Raw genomic sequence first — 17,687 nt, forward strand, 5'->3', positions numbered from 1 at the left:
GTACAAAAGACATGCAAATCCATGCAAATATATTTTATTAAGCCGTCCAAAATGCGTGGAACTTAATAAATTTGTAAACAAATGCAATCATTGACAGACCCAGACATATACCAATAAGTAAAGCGTGAAAGAATTAATGTCAATTTTAAAGCAGAACAAAATTGTGCACAGTTCATTGATGTACTCGGTTATTACCACTCGTTATCTAATTCTCTTTCAATCCCACATTCACCATATTTGACTCGACATACAGAAATGGATATAAATATTGAGAAGTCATCAATATTTATATATAAATGTATGTATACATAATAATATAGAGCTTGAATAAATATCATGTTGGCGAATATTTGTTATGCAAGTATAGCAAAAAGTAATATTAACGACGATATAAAAGAGATAAAGAAAGTTGGGTGAAAACCATCGACACAACAACAAAAAAGCAATGCATGCAACACAATGTGCAGATATAAATATTCACAAAAGCTGACAAGAGGCTCAATCTTCTTTTAAACATACTCATGCCATTATGTCTCGACAGGCTCGCTCGCTCTTAGTTGTGAATAAACACACAATTTTTTAATATTTTATGTAATAATAATACATCATATGGTAGAGATAGTGTTATGATGCATGCTTATTTACTTATCAATGGACAAACTTTTAATCTTTACAACAGTTGAAAATATGAATTAAACAAACATGGCAAATAAGAAGGAATTTATTGCTGACTTTAACTTTTTGTTTGATTAGCCAAGAGTCATTGGTGAAAGAGAAAGAAAAAAGATTCGGGTGAAAGTTTTAGAGGTATCAGAAAAAATGAAAAGAGTATTTTTTTTTGCACTTGCGTTAATGATATTATTTCTGCTAAATCGGACAGTGACTGGACACTAGGTTGAGAATTAATAAATGAAATGGAAAGCAATAAGATAATAATATCCATATATGCTGTGGTTTTATTAATGGAATAAGATATATTAGCGATATAAGAGGGCATATACGTTTTGGAACTAAAGTAGTTACTAGCTTGAAGCAGTGTTGTTACCTGAATTGCTAAATTCAGGTTGCTCGACCAAAAATCGATCGGCGTGACTCTAATTTGGTGACGGATTCGGTTTGAGTCAACATCAGACTTGGAAACTAGAGTCACGCCGACCTGAAGTCGGATTTTGGATCGATTTTCTGTCATGAGCTATTCGGGTTAGTTTGCTGATTGTCTTTGCAAACTAGAGCTTCAATCTGGACTTTCTGTGGCTAAGATATCCGCATCTAGACCTGAATTTGATGCGGCTCATGGCATATCCAAACTATTTTGGCGACACACCAATGTGTCACGGTACACAGTTTGAACAACACTGAGTTATATGTGCTATCCATAAATCTCTATGATCCAGGTTGCTCTAACCATCTGGATCATCCACAAACCTTTTTGATCCAGACTTACCTTATCCTTTGGATCATCCTCAAATCTCTATGATCCAGCTCAGATCTAACCATCTGGATCATCAACACTGAATTCCTTCAGGAGTAATAAAGAACAATTCAAATTGGCAGAGCCTCAAGTCAAATGGGAGTAATTTTGTTAAAGAAAAAAGCGAGAAGAATGTAGCCATAAAAAGGGAGATTCCACTTAGCATAATAAATAATGGGTTTTCAATACATTGCTTCCACCCATATCCATACATTAACCTACTAAGTTATACACTGAAGACTAGCTCTCTAGCTATCTAATTTTAAATCATAAGATTATTATGCTATGTGAATCTTTATACAACTCTTAATGCTCATCTTAAAGTAGTCTGTAAAAATTGAGAAGTCAAACACAAAGAAAGAAATGGAAAGGAACGAAAAAGAAAAAATGAAAAGAAACATAAACAATAATTTGTTTTAATAAATTGGCATTTTCACGGTTTCTCTTTCTTTCTTACGTCTTATGACGAAACATTTGTGCAGTTGTGATTAATGTTTACAAAATAGTAGCAACTGAAATAACTGAGCTCCCTTTTTTTTGCAGCATAGGTCTCTCGTCTTGAATAAATTTTCATTATGGAATATGAAAATATGTTGTTATGAAATACGGAAAATATTTCATTCTGGCATATGATTTCCGATACATAAATGTTGTACATTAATTTTAATTAATGTGACTTTCTTAAATGCTTAATTATGTTAACAGTTGTAAGGTAACAATTTTTTTGCTTCATGGGTGGGTTAAGCCGATTTGTGTAATCTGTGTAGAAATCTGGGAAAACAGAAGTTCGCGCGCCACATTTACATACATCACGGCGCGATCATTAATGAGGTAGAAAATTTATGTTTTTTACTCTATGAAAATTTACACAAAAAAATTGTGAATAATAACAATAACAGCGAACATAATCATTGCTTTCTTTTAGAACAGTTATATTTAGTAATAGGATTGAGATTATTATAATTTTCGAGGGAATATTTCACCTTGAAGTGGTTTTCTTTCTCTCTCTATTTTCTATTTATTCCATTAAATTTCATTACTATTATTATTATGCTACCTCGTAATATTAAGCTAGCGTAAAAATGATTAAATATATCGATAGTGTAACAAAAAAATTAAATTTATTCACTTCTCGCACCGAACTAAATTCATGCTTTTATTGGGTTCGATTAACGTAAAAAGAACTGCTTTTTGTTAAGAAATGTGTAAAAGGGATTAAAAGAGTTATTAGAGCTACACGAGAATAACGCATTTATTAATTAAATTTGAACTATTTTCCGGAATTTTTCTTTTATTTCAATTATCAGCAACGATCTTGTTGATTCTATACATTTATTTACTCTATTTCACTCTTTATTACGTACTGCAAGTGATTAACAGTCTGTATTCTGGTCTAATAATTAAATTAAGGTAAATTCTATTGATATTTTAGCTGTAAAAGCTTACTGTAAATCAAAACAATAACAAGGGGCAAGCAACTTTTTCAAAAGATTGAAACTACGCTGATTTGTAAATATTCAAATATTTCACATCCGTTTGAATATTCTGACTAAATGAAATAATCACTTAATTTCAAAATATTTATGTTGAGAAATAGTTTTAAGAATAAAAATAATGAAATAGTATTTCGCACAAGATTAAGTTACGTGCGAATCGAAGGCCAATTTTCACATCAATCGATAGAAAAGAAAAATATTTAAAAATATAAAATTGTACTGCGTGAGCTCTTGAAGTAATTAAAATTGATTTTTAATGCTGCTGTTGAAAAAATATACTTTGTATAATGATCGTGATCGAATTGAGGAAATCTTTTAAGTTCAAGGCTAAGGGAAGATTTATTTTGCCAAAAAAAAAAAACTCAATCTGTTTATTTATGTTTGTGCCTTCTGACATCTCGTGAAGTAAATATGTATACATAATTTTAAGTTCTATAATTACTTTTATTTTCTCATCACGCGCAGAATGATCATCGCCTTTTTCGTGTGTGCGTTATCTTCATAAACAAAAAAATTTTCATCTTATAACACATTTTTCTCCTTGTACCTAAAAATAATCACAACTATGTCGTGTGTATCAACGAAAAAAATGTTCTCTGTTACGTGTAATGAAAGCTATTTGAGATTGTTAATTCATGGAGACAAAGAAGAAGACGAGATTTCCATCTCATTATACTTTTGTCACTCGTTGTCAAATCCATTCATGTCGATTATCGAGAATAGATTGTTATTTCGTGTTCTTGAAGTTCCCTCATATGGAACAGTGACATGAGATGGAAATTATTGTAGACAAATCCATAAATATTTTAGATACGAAAATTATCACAGAATACCGAACAGCACAATGTGGCACCATAGTTCATCGTCTACTCTATGTCAAGTGCTAAACCCAAACAGTACAATGTTGTCTCTAGGGCAGCAGCTCTGCACAGTTGCATGGTCAAGGAAATACCAATACAACGTGCCTAACCAGAATTTGTGTGTCTCGAATGCACAAACCGAGTTAATGTGACTAGGAACAGCGAAAAATTATCCGAATTCAACTCGAATTTCTCTGGGATCGAACCTGGGTCGTTAGGATCGGTAGTACGACACTCTAACCTTTACGCCATTGCTGCTTTTTTCCTGCCTTCGCCTTTTTAACGGTAAGCCGTCTTGATTGTATCATGGCAACTGGTTCCGACCCGAAAACTGCGGTTCACCGTAATGTGTCACTCGGAGGACACACAATTCCCCATGAAAATTTTAAAAGACAATTTCCTATCGGATATAAAAAGAATTTTCTTTTTTTATTTCCATTCTCATGATCAAAGCTATGCAGACTAATAATGTTAATCATGATGTCGAAATTTTCTACAATTTTATTTGTTTTAGAGCTAAATAAAAAATTTCTCATAGAAAATTGGCTCTTTTGTCTGAAGTGTGAAAATATTTGTTGCGAATAATTTCCAATTTAATTTTATATCTGGATACTCTCAAAATATCTCTTTTAAATGCTATAGCAAATATTGAGATTTTGAGAATGAAGAATCACTAAAGTAGAGCTATTGAGATGCTGATGAAATGATTCAAGACGCAGAGCAAAAAAATTTGAATTATTTGCGTAGTCTTGAGTGTCCAAAAATTGACAGGCCAGTGATTTAGAGACCAAAATGTCGATTTATGGTTAAATGTCAAGGAGACGGGCAGTTATTGCAGTGGTGGGCAACGTGTTGCTTTTAGTGGCACACCTAGGTGTGGTAGACCTCGTTCGAAACCATACACGGTATACGGTTCATGGCATTTGACGCAGGTTGTACACTATTGACTTATTAGGAAGGAGGCGCCTTAAGCCATGGAAGCATGGAACGCAAGGGGCAAACAATCGAAGTTTGGAACGCAAGGGGGCAAGGGGTACACAATAGAAGCACGAAACGCAAGAAGCAAACAATAGAAGGAGGAAAACTTGATTTTTAACGTTCCGTAACAACTGAACGAACCCCCAAAACAAGCTTCAAATGGCAAATTGCAGACATAACTGTCACTTAATGAACTCTCATTCACCATTTCCTTTCCCAACTCGTCAATAATGAATGCTCATTTCCAAAATGTCACCCAAAAAAACAACATCTTTCTCATACCCATTAATTTGCAAGCTTTCAGTCGTTTTCCGTTCGCTAATACATTATATTCGCCAAAAATATATATATGAATCCATAAGTGGATTCTATTCATCGAAATTCATTGAAATACATTTTTAGCACCATATCAATTTACACAATAGCTCAGGCTGGTATGGCTGGCAATATAATGAATTAGATCGATAGTCAAATATCATAAATGTGTAGTAACTCAATAAAGAATCGATAGGAATAATGAAATGAAAAAAATTGGAAGAAGTGAGCATAGACATAAAGCTATAAATACGAAAAAAAATTCACTCAATTACTTTAAAAAATAAAGAGTTCGCAAAGCAGGCAGCAATTTTACAGTTGAGGAGTTTAGTTATATTTATTGTTTAAATTAAATACCCGAGTCTGACTTAAAAAAAAGAGACTTTTTATTGTGCTTCCATTTTAGATACTCGTTCCAGCAATTCTTTTGTAGTTTATCGGCTTCGCAGTTCTTTTCCATCACTTTTTATTTCAATTCAATTTTGTGTTTTTTGTGTTAAAATTGTTTGAGAATTTTTCTTCACTTTTTTTTGTGTCTGCCTCAAAGACTTCCACTGTGTTCATAGCATTTTAAAAAGAGCAATTATACGTAATTAAACAACTAAATGGCGATGGAAATGAGAACATGAAGGTATTTGATTGAAAATAAAAGAATGACTGCGTAGGCCAGTGTTGGCAAACCTATTTTGGGCTATGGCACACCTTGGTGGTGTGACATGACCATGACATGCCTACGACATGTCCATGACACGCTCACTGCATGTCTAAGACATGGCACGCGGTTCATGGCAATTCCAAAACAATTCGGTGGTGCCCTAGTATGTCGTGGCATACTAGGTGTGGCATGGCATGACCAAAACCACACAGAGCGTGCGATTCATTACTTTTCATAATCAGGGACACCTAATGTGCCACTACACACAATTTGAACAACACTGGCATAGCCCCTGGAAAGAAAAGTGAAGATGATAATGATATGAGTAACAAGAGCGTAAAGATTACTTCCTAAGAATAATTGATGTAGTCTAGTTGTATCCAAGATAGTAATCTGTTGTTAACATGAAAATTAGATCTGTATTAGGGAACGTTTAGAAGTTCCGTAACGATGGTCCTATGATGTATGGACCAATGCACAAGAGACACAAAACTGTAATTTTTTTCCAAATGTTATAGCCGATTATTGAAAAACACCTTCGTATCCACACCATGTGTTACATAATTTCCGTACATCCCCCTAAACAACTAAGATGTAATTGATATTAATGAGATTTCATTAACCTAATTCGGCTTGCACTTTGCAGCAACAAAACTAAGACAAAAAAAAAATTAGCACAGACTTAAATATTGTTATTAAAACCACTTTGACATGCGAAACACAATTCCTGATTCAGCAAATGTTTAATAAGCTCCCCAATTATTTTATTGATATTATTACAACTCATGTCAGTTATTGTTGACTGACACATATTTAGATTTTCAAAATCATGATAAAGTAGTGAGTTACGTCCATCATGTTGAATTATATTGCCAATAATGCAAAATGATATCTGTTTACTATTTAAAGTAAATTGATGTTTGGCTGTTGTGGAGGAATTGAGTTTATGGTGGTCAGTTTGGGTGACTGGGGTTGTTAAGTTATGGCTTGTTGTAGTTGACTCGAATGGTTAAGTTGTGGCTTGATATAAGCTTTTGTAATATGTATGTAACATTGTTGTTAAGAGTCAATAAGAAATTTTGCAACGGTTTCACAACGGTCGCTCAGATTTGAATTTGAATTGATTCAAAATCATAGTTTTGTCCCCCTTTTGAGATTAATTTGTAGTTTTAAACCCTTTGTTTACTGTAATTTAACAAAAAAATTTGTGAAATTATTCAATTTCAAGTTAAATTAAGATTTAGGACTGCATTTCAGTGAGTATTTATGGATTTAACTCATAATATTGTTTCTTATCGAGTATTTCCGGATAATATAGTTCCTAATTTAGTATGCTTTGAATTTTAAATCATTATTGGAAGTTCATAAGTCAAATATTAAACATTTATCATCAAAATCTTGGTTCAGCTAAGTGTTTTCTCACCCAAAAACTCATTACTAAATCAATATGCGTCGAATCAACATAATTGCCAATCTAACACTTACTTAATTTTACATAAGAGTAAACCAATAGCTTTCAATTTAATCACTTTCGAATTAACACCCATTTTTGGTATAATTGAGAATGATGAGAAGTAAAAAGAAACAAAAAAAAATAAAATTCCTTATTTGCGTGAAAATGATAATGAAACTCTAATTGAGGCGATAATGATTATTCGTGATAGTTAAACATTATAAATAAATTTATTTATAAGTATCTAAGTACATACAATGCAGTTTTCTCCTTAAATAAAAATCATTATGTTCAATTTTCATTCAACGTTTCAATTTCTATTCACTCAGCAACAAACAATGAACTGTGACATATGTTATTAAATGATCATTTTCTTAAATCAGCCCATTGAATTGAGTATAGTAAAGAAGAAGATGATGATTATGTTCATGTATGATAATTATCAAATTTACTCATACGACAGGAAACGTCAAGAAAGCGAGCGTAATTTGTTGAAGATTATAAAATTGAGGCACAAAATGAGCATGTCAAACACATCATGGCGAAAAAAAAAAGACTTGATTTTCAATTATGATGTATAAATGATTTTAATGAGAAAGAAAAACCTTGTAAGCATGTGGAGCATAAACAATTTTTTTCGGTGAAACTGACATCCGGTCTTGACGACCTTAAACATTGGCTTTAACTTGTTACTAATTTCATTTTCTTTACGAAATCTTATTTTATGAATGAAAAAAAACTTGTTTTTGTTGTGTACACATAATGCAAATGAGCGGAAGGAACGAGATGAGATGAAATAAGAATAATAATATGAAAATGTGCAATACACAATGCACGGTAGCTTAAAGGCAATAAAGTGAGTTGATTGCACTCATTCCAACACACAATAATTTTCTGCACATTGTGTAGTACACAGTGAATAAGAATAGCCTAAAAGGATGTTAATTTCATTTAACAATGATGACATGAAGCATGACGACAATGACGGATAAATGACAATAAAGCCTGCACAGTTATTAAAAAAATGGAACTAAGGAATTGCTTTTTATGTTAAAGGAGAAAATTGAAATTCCTCAGAGATTCTTGACATGCTTTATGTGATATTTAATAACAGTGTTCTTTACTTAATACATACTTAAGCATATAAGAATGACATTCATTTAAATGAAGAACAAAATTTTATTATTATCCTGTTGAATATTTTTGCGCATTGCTGTTGTGACTTTGAAAAATAAGAAAAATGTTTGCAGTTTCTTATCATGAAAGTTAAGACATGTTTGCTGACAGACGCGATAGCTGATGTGTCCGAGCAGTATAATACGGAGAACCACATCTTTCCCCGCGAAATGAGATCAAAATCAGGCTTCACGGCATCGTTCGACCAACTTTGCGAACTTACCTACTTCACTGACTTGACAGATTCATTATCTGTGATCCATGGCCTCTCTCAGGCGTCTAAAACTGGCTCTATCGCTGGCTGCTCTTTGCCAATTACCTATACCAAATGCTCCACTGTATCTTGTCGTTCATATGGGGACGTAGTGGTAATCCTGTGGACCAGAACTCTTTAGTCGACTTGAAATTTGGATGAAGTCGAGTCGACTCTAGTCCAGAACAAGATTCAAGAAGATTCTGAGTTCAGATGTGAAACCGTTCCTTAAACAAGCAATGAGCATACTACCTAAAAGCGATCTCATTGCCTATTAGGGATTGTACTTCTCGGAGTGCAAATGCAGATAAATTTTGATTATTCTCTTTTAGTATCCATTACCGTTATTCAGAATGCAATGTCGTTGTATATTAAAATATATCATTTTCATTAACTTTATAATCATATATGATTCGTTTTGATCATTTAAATGCTCAACACAATTTGCCACCATACTTAGCTCCTTAATATCTTGATAAAGATGGCAAAAAAATGTTTATTCATTCTGCCTTCTTTCCCTCTTCTTCGTCTTTATGTGACCGTATGTATGATAATTTAATCTTTTACAAATAAAAGCTCTTTCATGCTTAAAATTCAGACTGGATGTCGTAATTTAATATTTTTTCATCACAAAATTTTTTGAACAGCAATTCCGAGATTAATATAATGAAAAAGAATCTCATTGCCTTTCTCAACCGACATATAGACGACTGAGATAATGCTTTGTTTTATTACTTTTTATGGATTTCATAGAATAGAATGGTCTTTTGCATGCAATAGACATAATGTCATGTTGCGTTAGTGAGGCTTCTTCCTTTTCATTTAATGATAGATAAAAAGAAAAATTGCAGTAAAAACAAGTTTTCAGTCAAGTTTTATGTAACAAAATGGAAATTGACATGCGAGTTACTGGATGTGGGGTTATGTGACGCATTTGCTGTGATATCTGAATAATCAAGGAGCTTGTCATGAGGATGAGCACAAAATGGAGCATGTTCAATTAAATTGATTGAGTATACTCATTTAGGTCACTGTCTGTTAGGGATAGGATGTCTTTCAAGGCAGCCTGGATGATAAAGACCAGCATATCATACATGTATGCCTCTTCACTCACTTACTTCATTGGCTGTCGCGCTCATGGGCTCATATGCGACTATAGATGCACTAAACATCCAAATTGTCAACTTACAGACCTAACTCAACTGCTTGCTTTTGTAGACACTTGGACAATCAGCCTAATTATCAATCCATACCTCCATTTCCTGTCCAACACAAAAAGCGATAAAAAATTACATTGAAATAAAAGAAGAAAAGCATTATAGACTGCACAAAAATGGGGATATTTGCTGTATGGAAACAGCATAAAGAAAATGCAAAAAGGAATTGTTGACGGCAGTACATTTACAGCTATGAATATGTTTAATGTCAATGTTATTACACTAGCCAAGCTACAACTACGGGTATAACCCCGCAAGTCAGCCTGTCCAATTGCAATTTTATTGCATCTGTTTTTTCGATGAAAATAAATAATAACAATAATAATATTAATAATGACTTTATGCCACCAATAACTGAAAAAGGCTAAAATCACGGAAATAATTTTTTTCTATACTTTATTATAGCAATATTACAGAAATAAATGTTATGATCATTCGATTATAGCTTCGCAATGGTCTTTTATTATTGTCAATAATGCCAACACTCTACTGACTGTAGCGGCAGCAGCATATAAAGATGGATGTATAATTTTTCATTTCTTAAGCTTACTGCTGTAATATTTTTCAATTTATTGGTTACTGACTATTTAGATCATTGCATAATTTCATTATGCTACCCACAATAATAATAATAATTTGTTTTGCTTCTACCTGTTATTTTGTTTTATGCTTAATTCAATCCAGCACTTAAGATGTGTTTAATTTTCATCTCGTTTTTTCAATCTTCACTTAGTCCAGTGGTGGACAACCTTCGCGGCACACCTTACTGACAAGCCTCATTCAAAACCACACACGACATATGTTTCATGGCATTCCACATGTCACACGCCACACTAATGTGCCGCAACACACAGGTTGCCTAAATCTGACTCCTAGCCCATTCATAAATTTATTTATACTCATAGTAATTTCATGAATTAAGAGAAATGAGAAGTTGAGAAATATGAAGCACAAAAAAAGTTGAAATATAGCCAATTATACTTTACATCTGCTTTCACCAAGCACCGACCGTCTCATTTTGACAATCTCGATCTGACACAATCGGATTTGTAGATTTTCATTCTCTCTTATTTTCGCTTAATGGAAGTTTATGTGCTGATGATGTCTTGTAATGTGGAGAGTTTGAGGAGTAGGGTGCTAGGTCTAGCTAGGTGGGGTTAGGGGCGTAGTGCTATCGGGTATATTCTTGGGTACACTTGACGGACGGCCGCTAATCTCTCCCATACTTCATCAAGAATTCCCATACCTAAAGATAAACTTCTATTGGACGTCATTTTCCAACAACTCCCCTTCCTGCTATAACCATTGTGTAATTTACCTGAGATTTCAAATTGCATGTATCGATAACGTTTTACTGCCATTAATTTTTTTTAAATTTTACTTTTCCGCTACCAATCAAAACACGAATACTGAATACAAACAGAAGCGACAAGTGATTTAAAGTATACAGAAACTCGATAAAAAACTATTCTACATTATAGTTTTCTGCAAGAGTCACAAAAAATTTCCTATTAATCATTCTGAGCATGGGCGCGTGCTACTCACGAGAGTTGTAGAGTGACATAGAAATGGAAAGGAATGAAAACACAACAGTATCGATTTTTTTCGTAGATTCATTCATTATTTCTGTCGTATGGAACAAGCACATCGAGTGAGAGGAAAAAGTCAAACGATTAAGGGCGAAAAAACATAAAAATCATGTCTATCAATTGAACCAGAACAAAAAGTCATCATAAAAGTTTATTGATGGTTATGAATTTCTAGTCCATGATTCATGACTAACTATGTAGGTTGATAAATGTTTCTTCTCGAGAATCATGACGTAGAGTACATGAACATGTGAAATAATGAATGACGTCGATGAGGGACAATGGCAGGCAGTGTAATGAAAGGGAAAGTTTGGAAAAATAAGCAATATTGGATGTTTTTAATAGAAAGACTTGTGTCTTATCATTATACGACATCTCGATTCATCATCACGTCTTCATGATATTCAGCAGTTGTTTAATACAATTTCATTAACTTCCATTGCCTGAGGCATACATATTTGCTATATTTACCATGGGGTTGGCTGTAAATGAGGTTTATTAAATGAAATTTGGAATTTCTTGACTTATTCAGTCATAGTTGCTTCTGTAAAGAGTAGGATATAGCTTTTTCTTCTCATTGGATGTCAATATTGGACGTTGGAGATTCAGAAATCAATGAATAACTTTTAACGTACGAAAAAAATTCAAATTGTAACAGTTTTTCGAAATTCAAATGAATTGAACTTGATTTTTGAACTTCAAATCTATTGAACTATGTAAAGCCGCATGTACGTAAATTTTGAACAGTTTGTAAACATTTAAGCACAAATTTTTGAAAATCCTAAATTTAATTAAGTTTTCTGAGGAAAATGAAGCTGGAGCTATGTAATTAAGAGAACTCATCATGTTATACTCTGAATTCGCTGATACAATCCTTTATTCCACTACAGAACATCATTAATAAACGATTCCATCAGCAAATAACAAACTCAACAGCCGATGACAACAAAACACTAGCAAAAAACATTCCATATGCAACTGCTGAAGTGAAAAACACCATAAAAATGAGTTCAAATCAAATGCGTGATGCTATTTTTTGTTGCCAATCTCAATGGTATTGGAAGGAATGAGGGAGAAAATTCGAATGGCAAGAAAAAAAGCTGAAAATATTTACCGAAAAAGGGAACGAAAATTGAAATGTGGATGATTGCGGAATATTGATTACTAAAAATCCCGGAAAGCTATTTTCTGTATTTGCACTGCACAAAATAATATGTTTGAGTATGTCTACATTGGATACTATATCATTTCATAATCATGAGGAATGAAAAATGAATTAAATTATGTATTTTTTTATGGTATAAAATTGAGAAATTTATGGCAATTTTTTTCTTATTTTCCACAAAAATCCACACAGAAATGAGAAGTTATTGGCATTAAGGGGCAAGAAATGGGTTATGGAAATTTCTCAGGCGAGAACTTTTCTTATAAAAAGGATGCTTTGAACTTTTTAGAAACTCATAATCTAATAGCAAAGAAGTTAATATTCATGAAAATTTAATGGCATTAAGGCATGAATAAGGAAAATACAAAAAAATTGTAGCATTTTGTATTGGGAATAATTTGCAAGCTTTTAGGGCATTAAACCATGACTTTTCAAATATTGATTCAAAATGACTTTGGGATTTATGTGAACTGCTGAATTTTGTGGGCTGGTTGGAGAATATTTGCGGTTTGAATATGAAATGAGGATCAATCTATGTAAAGAGCAATTTAATGATATTTTGACTGAAAAGTTAGTTTTGATGACCTGGATTGGAAAGTTAAGAGCAATTTTTGGTCCTCGATACAATGCTGTCTAAAAAGCTAGTTATTTATAGCGTCTTGTAACTTCCGAACTTTCCCGTATTATGGATGAAATTCGTCGCTCTATGAACAAAATGAAAAATTTCCCGTGCCATTTTTTTTTTGTTTCCAAAAAATTAAATTGAAAAACTTTTGGCAGTGAAAATTAATCTATTAGCGGAAGAAAGCATGGAAAAGGGCCAAAATCACAAAGTGAAAAAAATCCTTTGAGGGGCTTCAGGCAAAGCAACCGCAACACAACTTTAATGAATACATTTGTAGGAATTTCCGATTCCACATTAAATAAAGTAATCAATAAATTGTGAGACTGGCAATTCCATTATGAATATTGCTACTTAATTGATTCTTGTCATATTGACAGCAATATATATACTGAGTGAGAGAAATCAGTCTCTAGCAGGAATCGAACCCACGTGTAACTCAAAATAATGCATATTTCTGGTCAGTTGTGCAACCATTCGTCCACCGAGGCATTACTCTCGCACAAGCAGACTCGCCTATATATGGCTAAATACCCCTGAGACTCCACTCAGCTCAGACACCTCATTAACCATAATTAATATACTTAATTGAGCGCTTCCAACAAAACATCATTTTTGTGTCAAAATTGTGCTAAACAACTTAATTTATAAAATTAATATAAATCGTAAAAAATGATTTATTTATTGTTTATTAAGTATGTGATTGCCTGTAACTCAATCATATTCACGACTATGACTATATCTAATAGAGTTAAACTTGAAATAAACTCAGCTGAATGCAATATTCATTTAAAGCGAAATGATTTACTTCTTTACATACACATCACATATGTTTATGGCACACAATATGTGTCAGGTGAAAATACCCATCAACGATGAAATGCATGTGCTTTTCGTCACACTTTTGTATGTATATGAGATTTAATGCATACTTAATGGGATTTTCTTGCCGATAAATTATTTCATGTAAATTTTATTCACGAAAAACTGAAAGAAAAAGAAGTCAAACAGATTTATTTTGAAGAGATTGAGTTTAAGGGGATATTTATTGGTTATGTCTAGTTGTGAGGTGTGAGGTTAAAGGTTTAAAGGGTCATCAACCATAGCAATCAATCTTAGACCTACACATATCCATGTTGGATTCGAACACTCCTTTACAACTACATTACTGTACAAGCAAAATACTTCCCATGGCAAAATTCGAACCCATGATCGCTGGGTCGATGTGTCCCGAAGGACAAAACCACTACGCCACCGAGCCACTTCTGAGACACATAACAAAATTGCAAAATATCAATTTAAGACCTAGATCTTTATTTATTAATGGGAATCAATAGAATTGGTTAGCATTTCAAGTTACGTTAACGTCATTTATGAATGAAGTTTGTTGTTAATTAAAAAAACTTTAACGTGATAAATTTTACATTTTCCTTCATTTCTATTCGTCTTTAAATATTTCTTAAGCGAAAAATAAATAAAAATTATCTGCTAAAATATGTTTTGTGAGAGATTTATGTTAAGGCAGAACATACTTAATTGAAGAAAATAAAATTTTTTTGAATGAGGAAAAAAAAAAGAGACTGAATTGAATGTGAAACTACACCCACATTCATTTATTGTATGTACTTTATATATTTTCGACGTGTATTAAATCTTTAATTGAAGGAAAGGCTGAATTCTTTTCTTTTTTTTTCATTTCTTTTTATGTGAAAATAAAAATAAAAATCGAATCATGAATCTTGATAAATTTCATGTGGCTTGTATATGCATACATGCTTCCCTTGTAATGAAATAAATAAAGAGCATTGTCATTTAGCGGGAAAAAAAATTGTTCATTTTTAGCACAAAATGCCAACGACCTCGTTTGAAATTTGATGCTCATCTCATTGCTAATACATGTCCATCTTTATTATTTATAAAAATAAACCGAAAAAATATACATCTTAGGCCAGTGTTGGACAACGTTGTATGTTTCGCGGCACACTTTTGTGGTAAGCAGAGTTGCAAAACAGGCACCTATGACATGCAAAAACCGTACAAATTATTGATAATTTCTTACAAAACCATACAAATTATCAAGAAATTGTACGGTTTTTGCCTGTTGCAGGTGCCTCTCTGATGCTCCGATGTAAAACCTCAACCGAAGCCACACACAACATACGGATCATTGGCAACACATTAGTGTGTCGCGCCACACAAGTTGCCCACAACTGATCTTCACCGATACTATTTAAAATGAGAAGAAAGTTGTCATCACTTGTCAAATTCACATCACTAAAAACTACTTGAAACGTTTTTAAAATTATCTAACGAGCATGTGTCACGTTATGAATAATTTGTAGCTTTGTATGAGCACAGAAATTATTTTAATCATGCAATTTGTTGTTGTTATTATTTCCGCAAGGTCAATACTAAATTGAAATTGATTTCAATTAATCGAAAGTATTATTGTTGTTCCTAGTAGCATTAGTAATGCTGGGGATATTCTTGGAAAGTCATTATGACTTGATGGATTTTTTATGACTTTAAATTTTTCAATATTTCCATTTAGAATTAATTTGTTGAAAAATTTCGAGTTTGTTGTTTTTTGCAATGTTTTTAATTATTTGGATGATGGAGTTGGGGATTTACATTGGAATTGGAAATAAATTGCAAAGAAAATGTTCAAAAATGACCAAGTTGTGATTTTTTGTTTATCTAGATCAATTTTTCAATGACTTTATCGAGTGTGACACAGTAAACCACATTTTAAGTGTGGCAATACGTTTCGCGACACATGTGAATGTTGTAGCGACACACTAGTCGTGTTGTGGACCACAGTTTAAGAAACACTGATCTAGAAAGAGTATTAAAGGATTGAAGAAAGCAAGCTAGTTCAAAATGAGATTCGAACCTTAGTATTGAACCGATAATCAGATTACTGGACTGTGGCTACTAAACCGTTGGATTACCAAGTCACTTTAGCTAACTATGCCACCTTTGCATCTAACCTAACTAACTTTAACCCTCAACTCATCAAATTGCTACACCCAAAGCCATCCAACTCAGTTCAAAACACCGTAAAATTTTGCAAAAAACACCAAAATCTCAAGTATCAACCTCAATTTGAATACAACAATGGACTTGTTGACTTTCCGCTGAAATCCATATCAAATTAAAATGTTTCAAGATTTTCGCAATTCTTTTGACATTCACAAAGAGGTGATTATTAAAATTCTCAAAAAAAAAAATATCAAAATGCGAACCGTGAAATATCAGCCTGCTTATTGATTCACCTCTATAGATAATAAAGTCATACTTTGCATAATGCGACAAAATTCGAGGACAACCATAACGAAAAGCATAAAAAAGGCAAATTTGTTTCTTGTGCTATAAAAATTAAAAATTGTAATGAATAATAATAAATGACTAAAATGCCCTTGATCGTCATTTATTAATTCTCTTTTTGCGTATTATTTGCACTTGTCTAATTTGAATATTTCTCCTCCTCCACTTGAGGCTTAACTTTACTTTTAGAGAGAAATACTGAATGACAAGCGAAAATATGAAAAATAATAAATATTAAAAATGTGTGAGATCTGCGGCGTAGTAAGGGCTTTATGAGATATGCCGCAGTTGCACTACTCCCTCACTACGCCACTGTGCAACGACGTACACCACATTTATAGCAATGATGCAATGTATTAGATCAGTGGTGGGAAACCTTTTGTGTTTTTGTGGCACAACTTGGTTGTACGCCTCGCACATGGCAAACGGTTCATGGCACACAGTTGACTAGCGTGTCACGCCACACAGGTTGCGCACCACATTATTAGATATATTAATGTACATTACTGACTGTGCCGAACTATTACTCATATCATGATAGCTTATTTAAATTATATAGAACGTATCGAAAAGACTACAAAAAATGCTTAAATTGCAAAACTGCGATAAAAAAGCAAGCTACTGAGAGAAACAAAATTTATGACACATTTTATTGCAAGCGTAGCAAGTGAGTGGACGACATAGTAGCTGCAGTCTCGTGATTTATTTATAACTAAGTGAGTTACTCTTATATTTTCTAAATTAATTAATGATCTCAATCAAAAAAGGAATATTTTGAAAATATGTGCGGTCATAGTCAGCCATGGCCCACAAAATAACATTTTATGCCGCTCAATCAACCACAGAATGTTGAATGAGTTGTCAACAAACGTACAGAATATGTAAACAAGTTAATTAATAGACAAATACATGTATTTGTACAAACAAAGTTTCTGTGCCTCATCGTTGATGATTCAAAAGCGAAATATTATGTGTGTGATTTTTTTTTTGTCTAAGGCAAACAGCCAGAAATTCTTATGCAAATTAATTTATATCATTTAAAATAAAAAAATTCTTTATTTGACAATCGTGTGCTGTGCTGTGTGCTCATTGCGCAGTAAATTTTAATTT

At 32.8% G+C, this 17,687-nt stretch overlaps 1 protein-coding gene across 3 annotated transcripts in view; it reads left to right on the plus strand.

Moving 5' to 3' along the window:
* The window catches only part of CdGAPr (GTPase-activating protein CdGAPr), a 50,201-nt gene that overhangs the window by 23,913 nt on the left and 8,601 nt on the right, over window positions 1-17,687 (plus strand). The window contains exon 1 of one of the 3 annotated variants that reach the window (XM_070649382.1): window positions 17,203-17,293. The exons of the other annotated variants lie outside the window; for them this stretch is intronic. The gene's annotated coding sequence lies outside the window, so the exon portion shown is untranslated. Of the gene's footprint in view, window positions 1-17,202; window positions 17,294-17,687 lie in introns of those variants that run through there. 3 annotated transcript variants of the gene reach the window in all.

Source organism: Chironomus tepperi, unplaced genomic scaffold, assembly GCF_022539635.2.
Source record: "Chironomus tepperi strain 1889 unplaced genomic scaffold, CSIRO-AGI_Ctep_v1 contig_424, whole genome shotgun sequence".
NCBI classification, from domain to species: Eukaryota; Metazoa; Arthropoda; class Insecta; order Diptera; family Chironomidae; genus Chironomus; species Chironomus tepperi.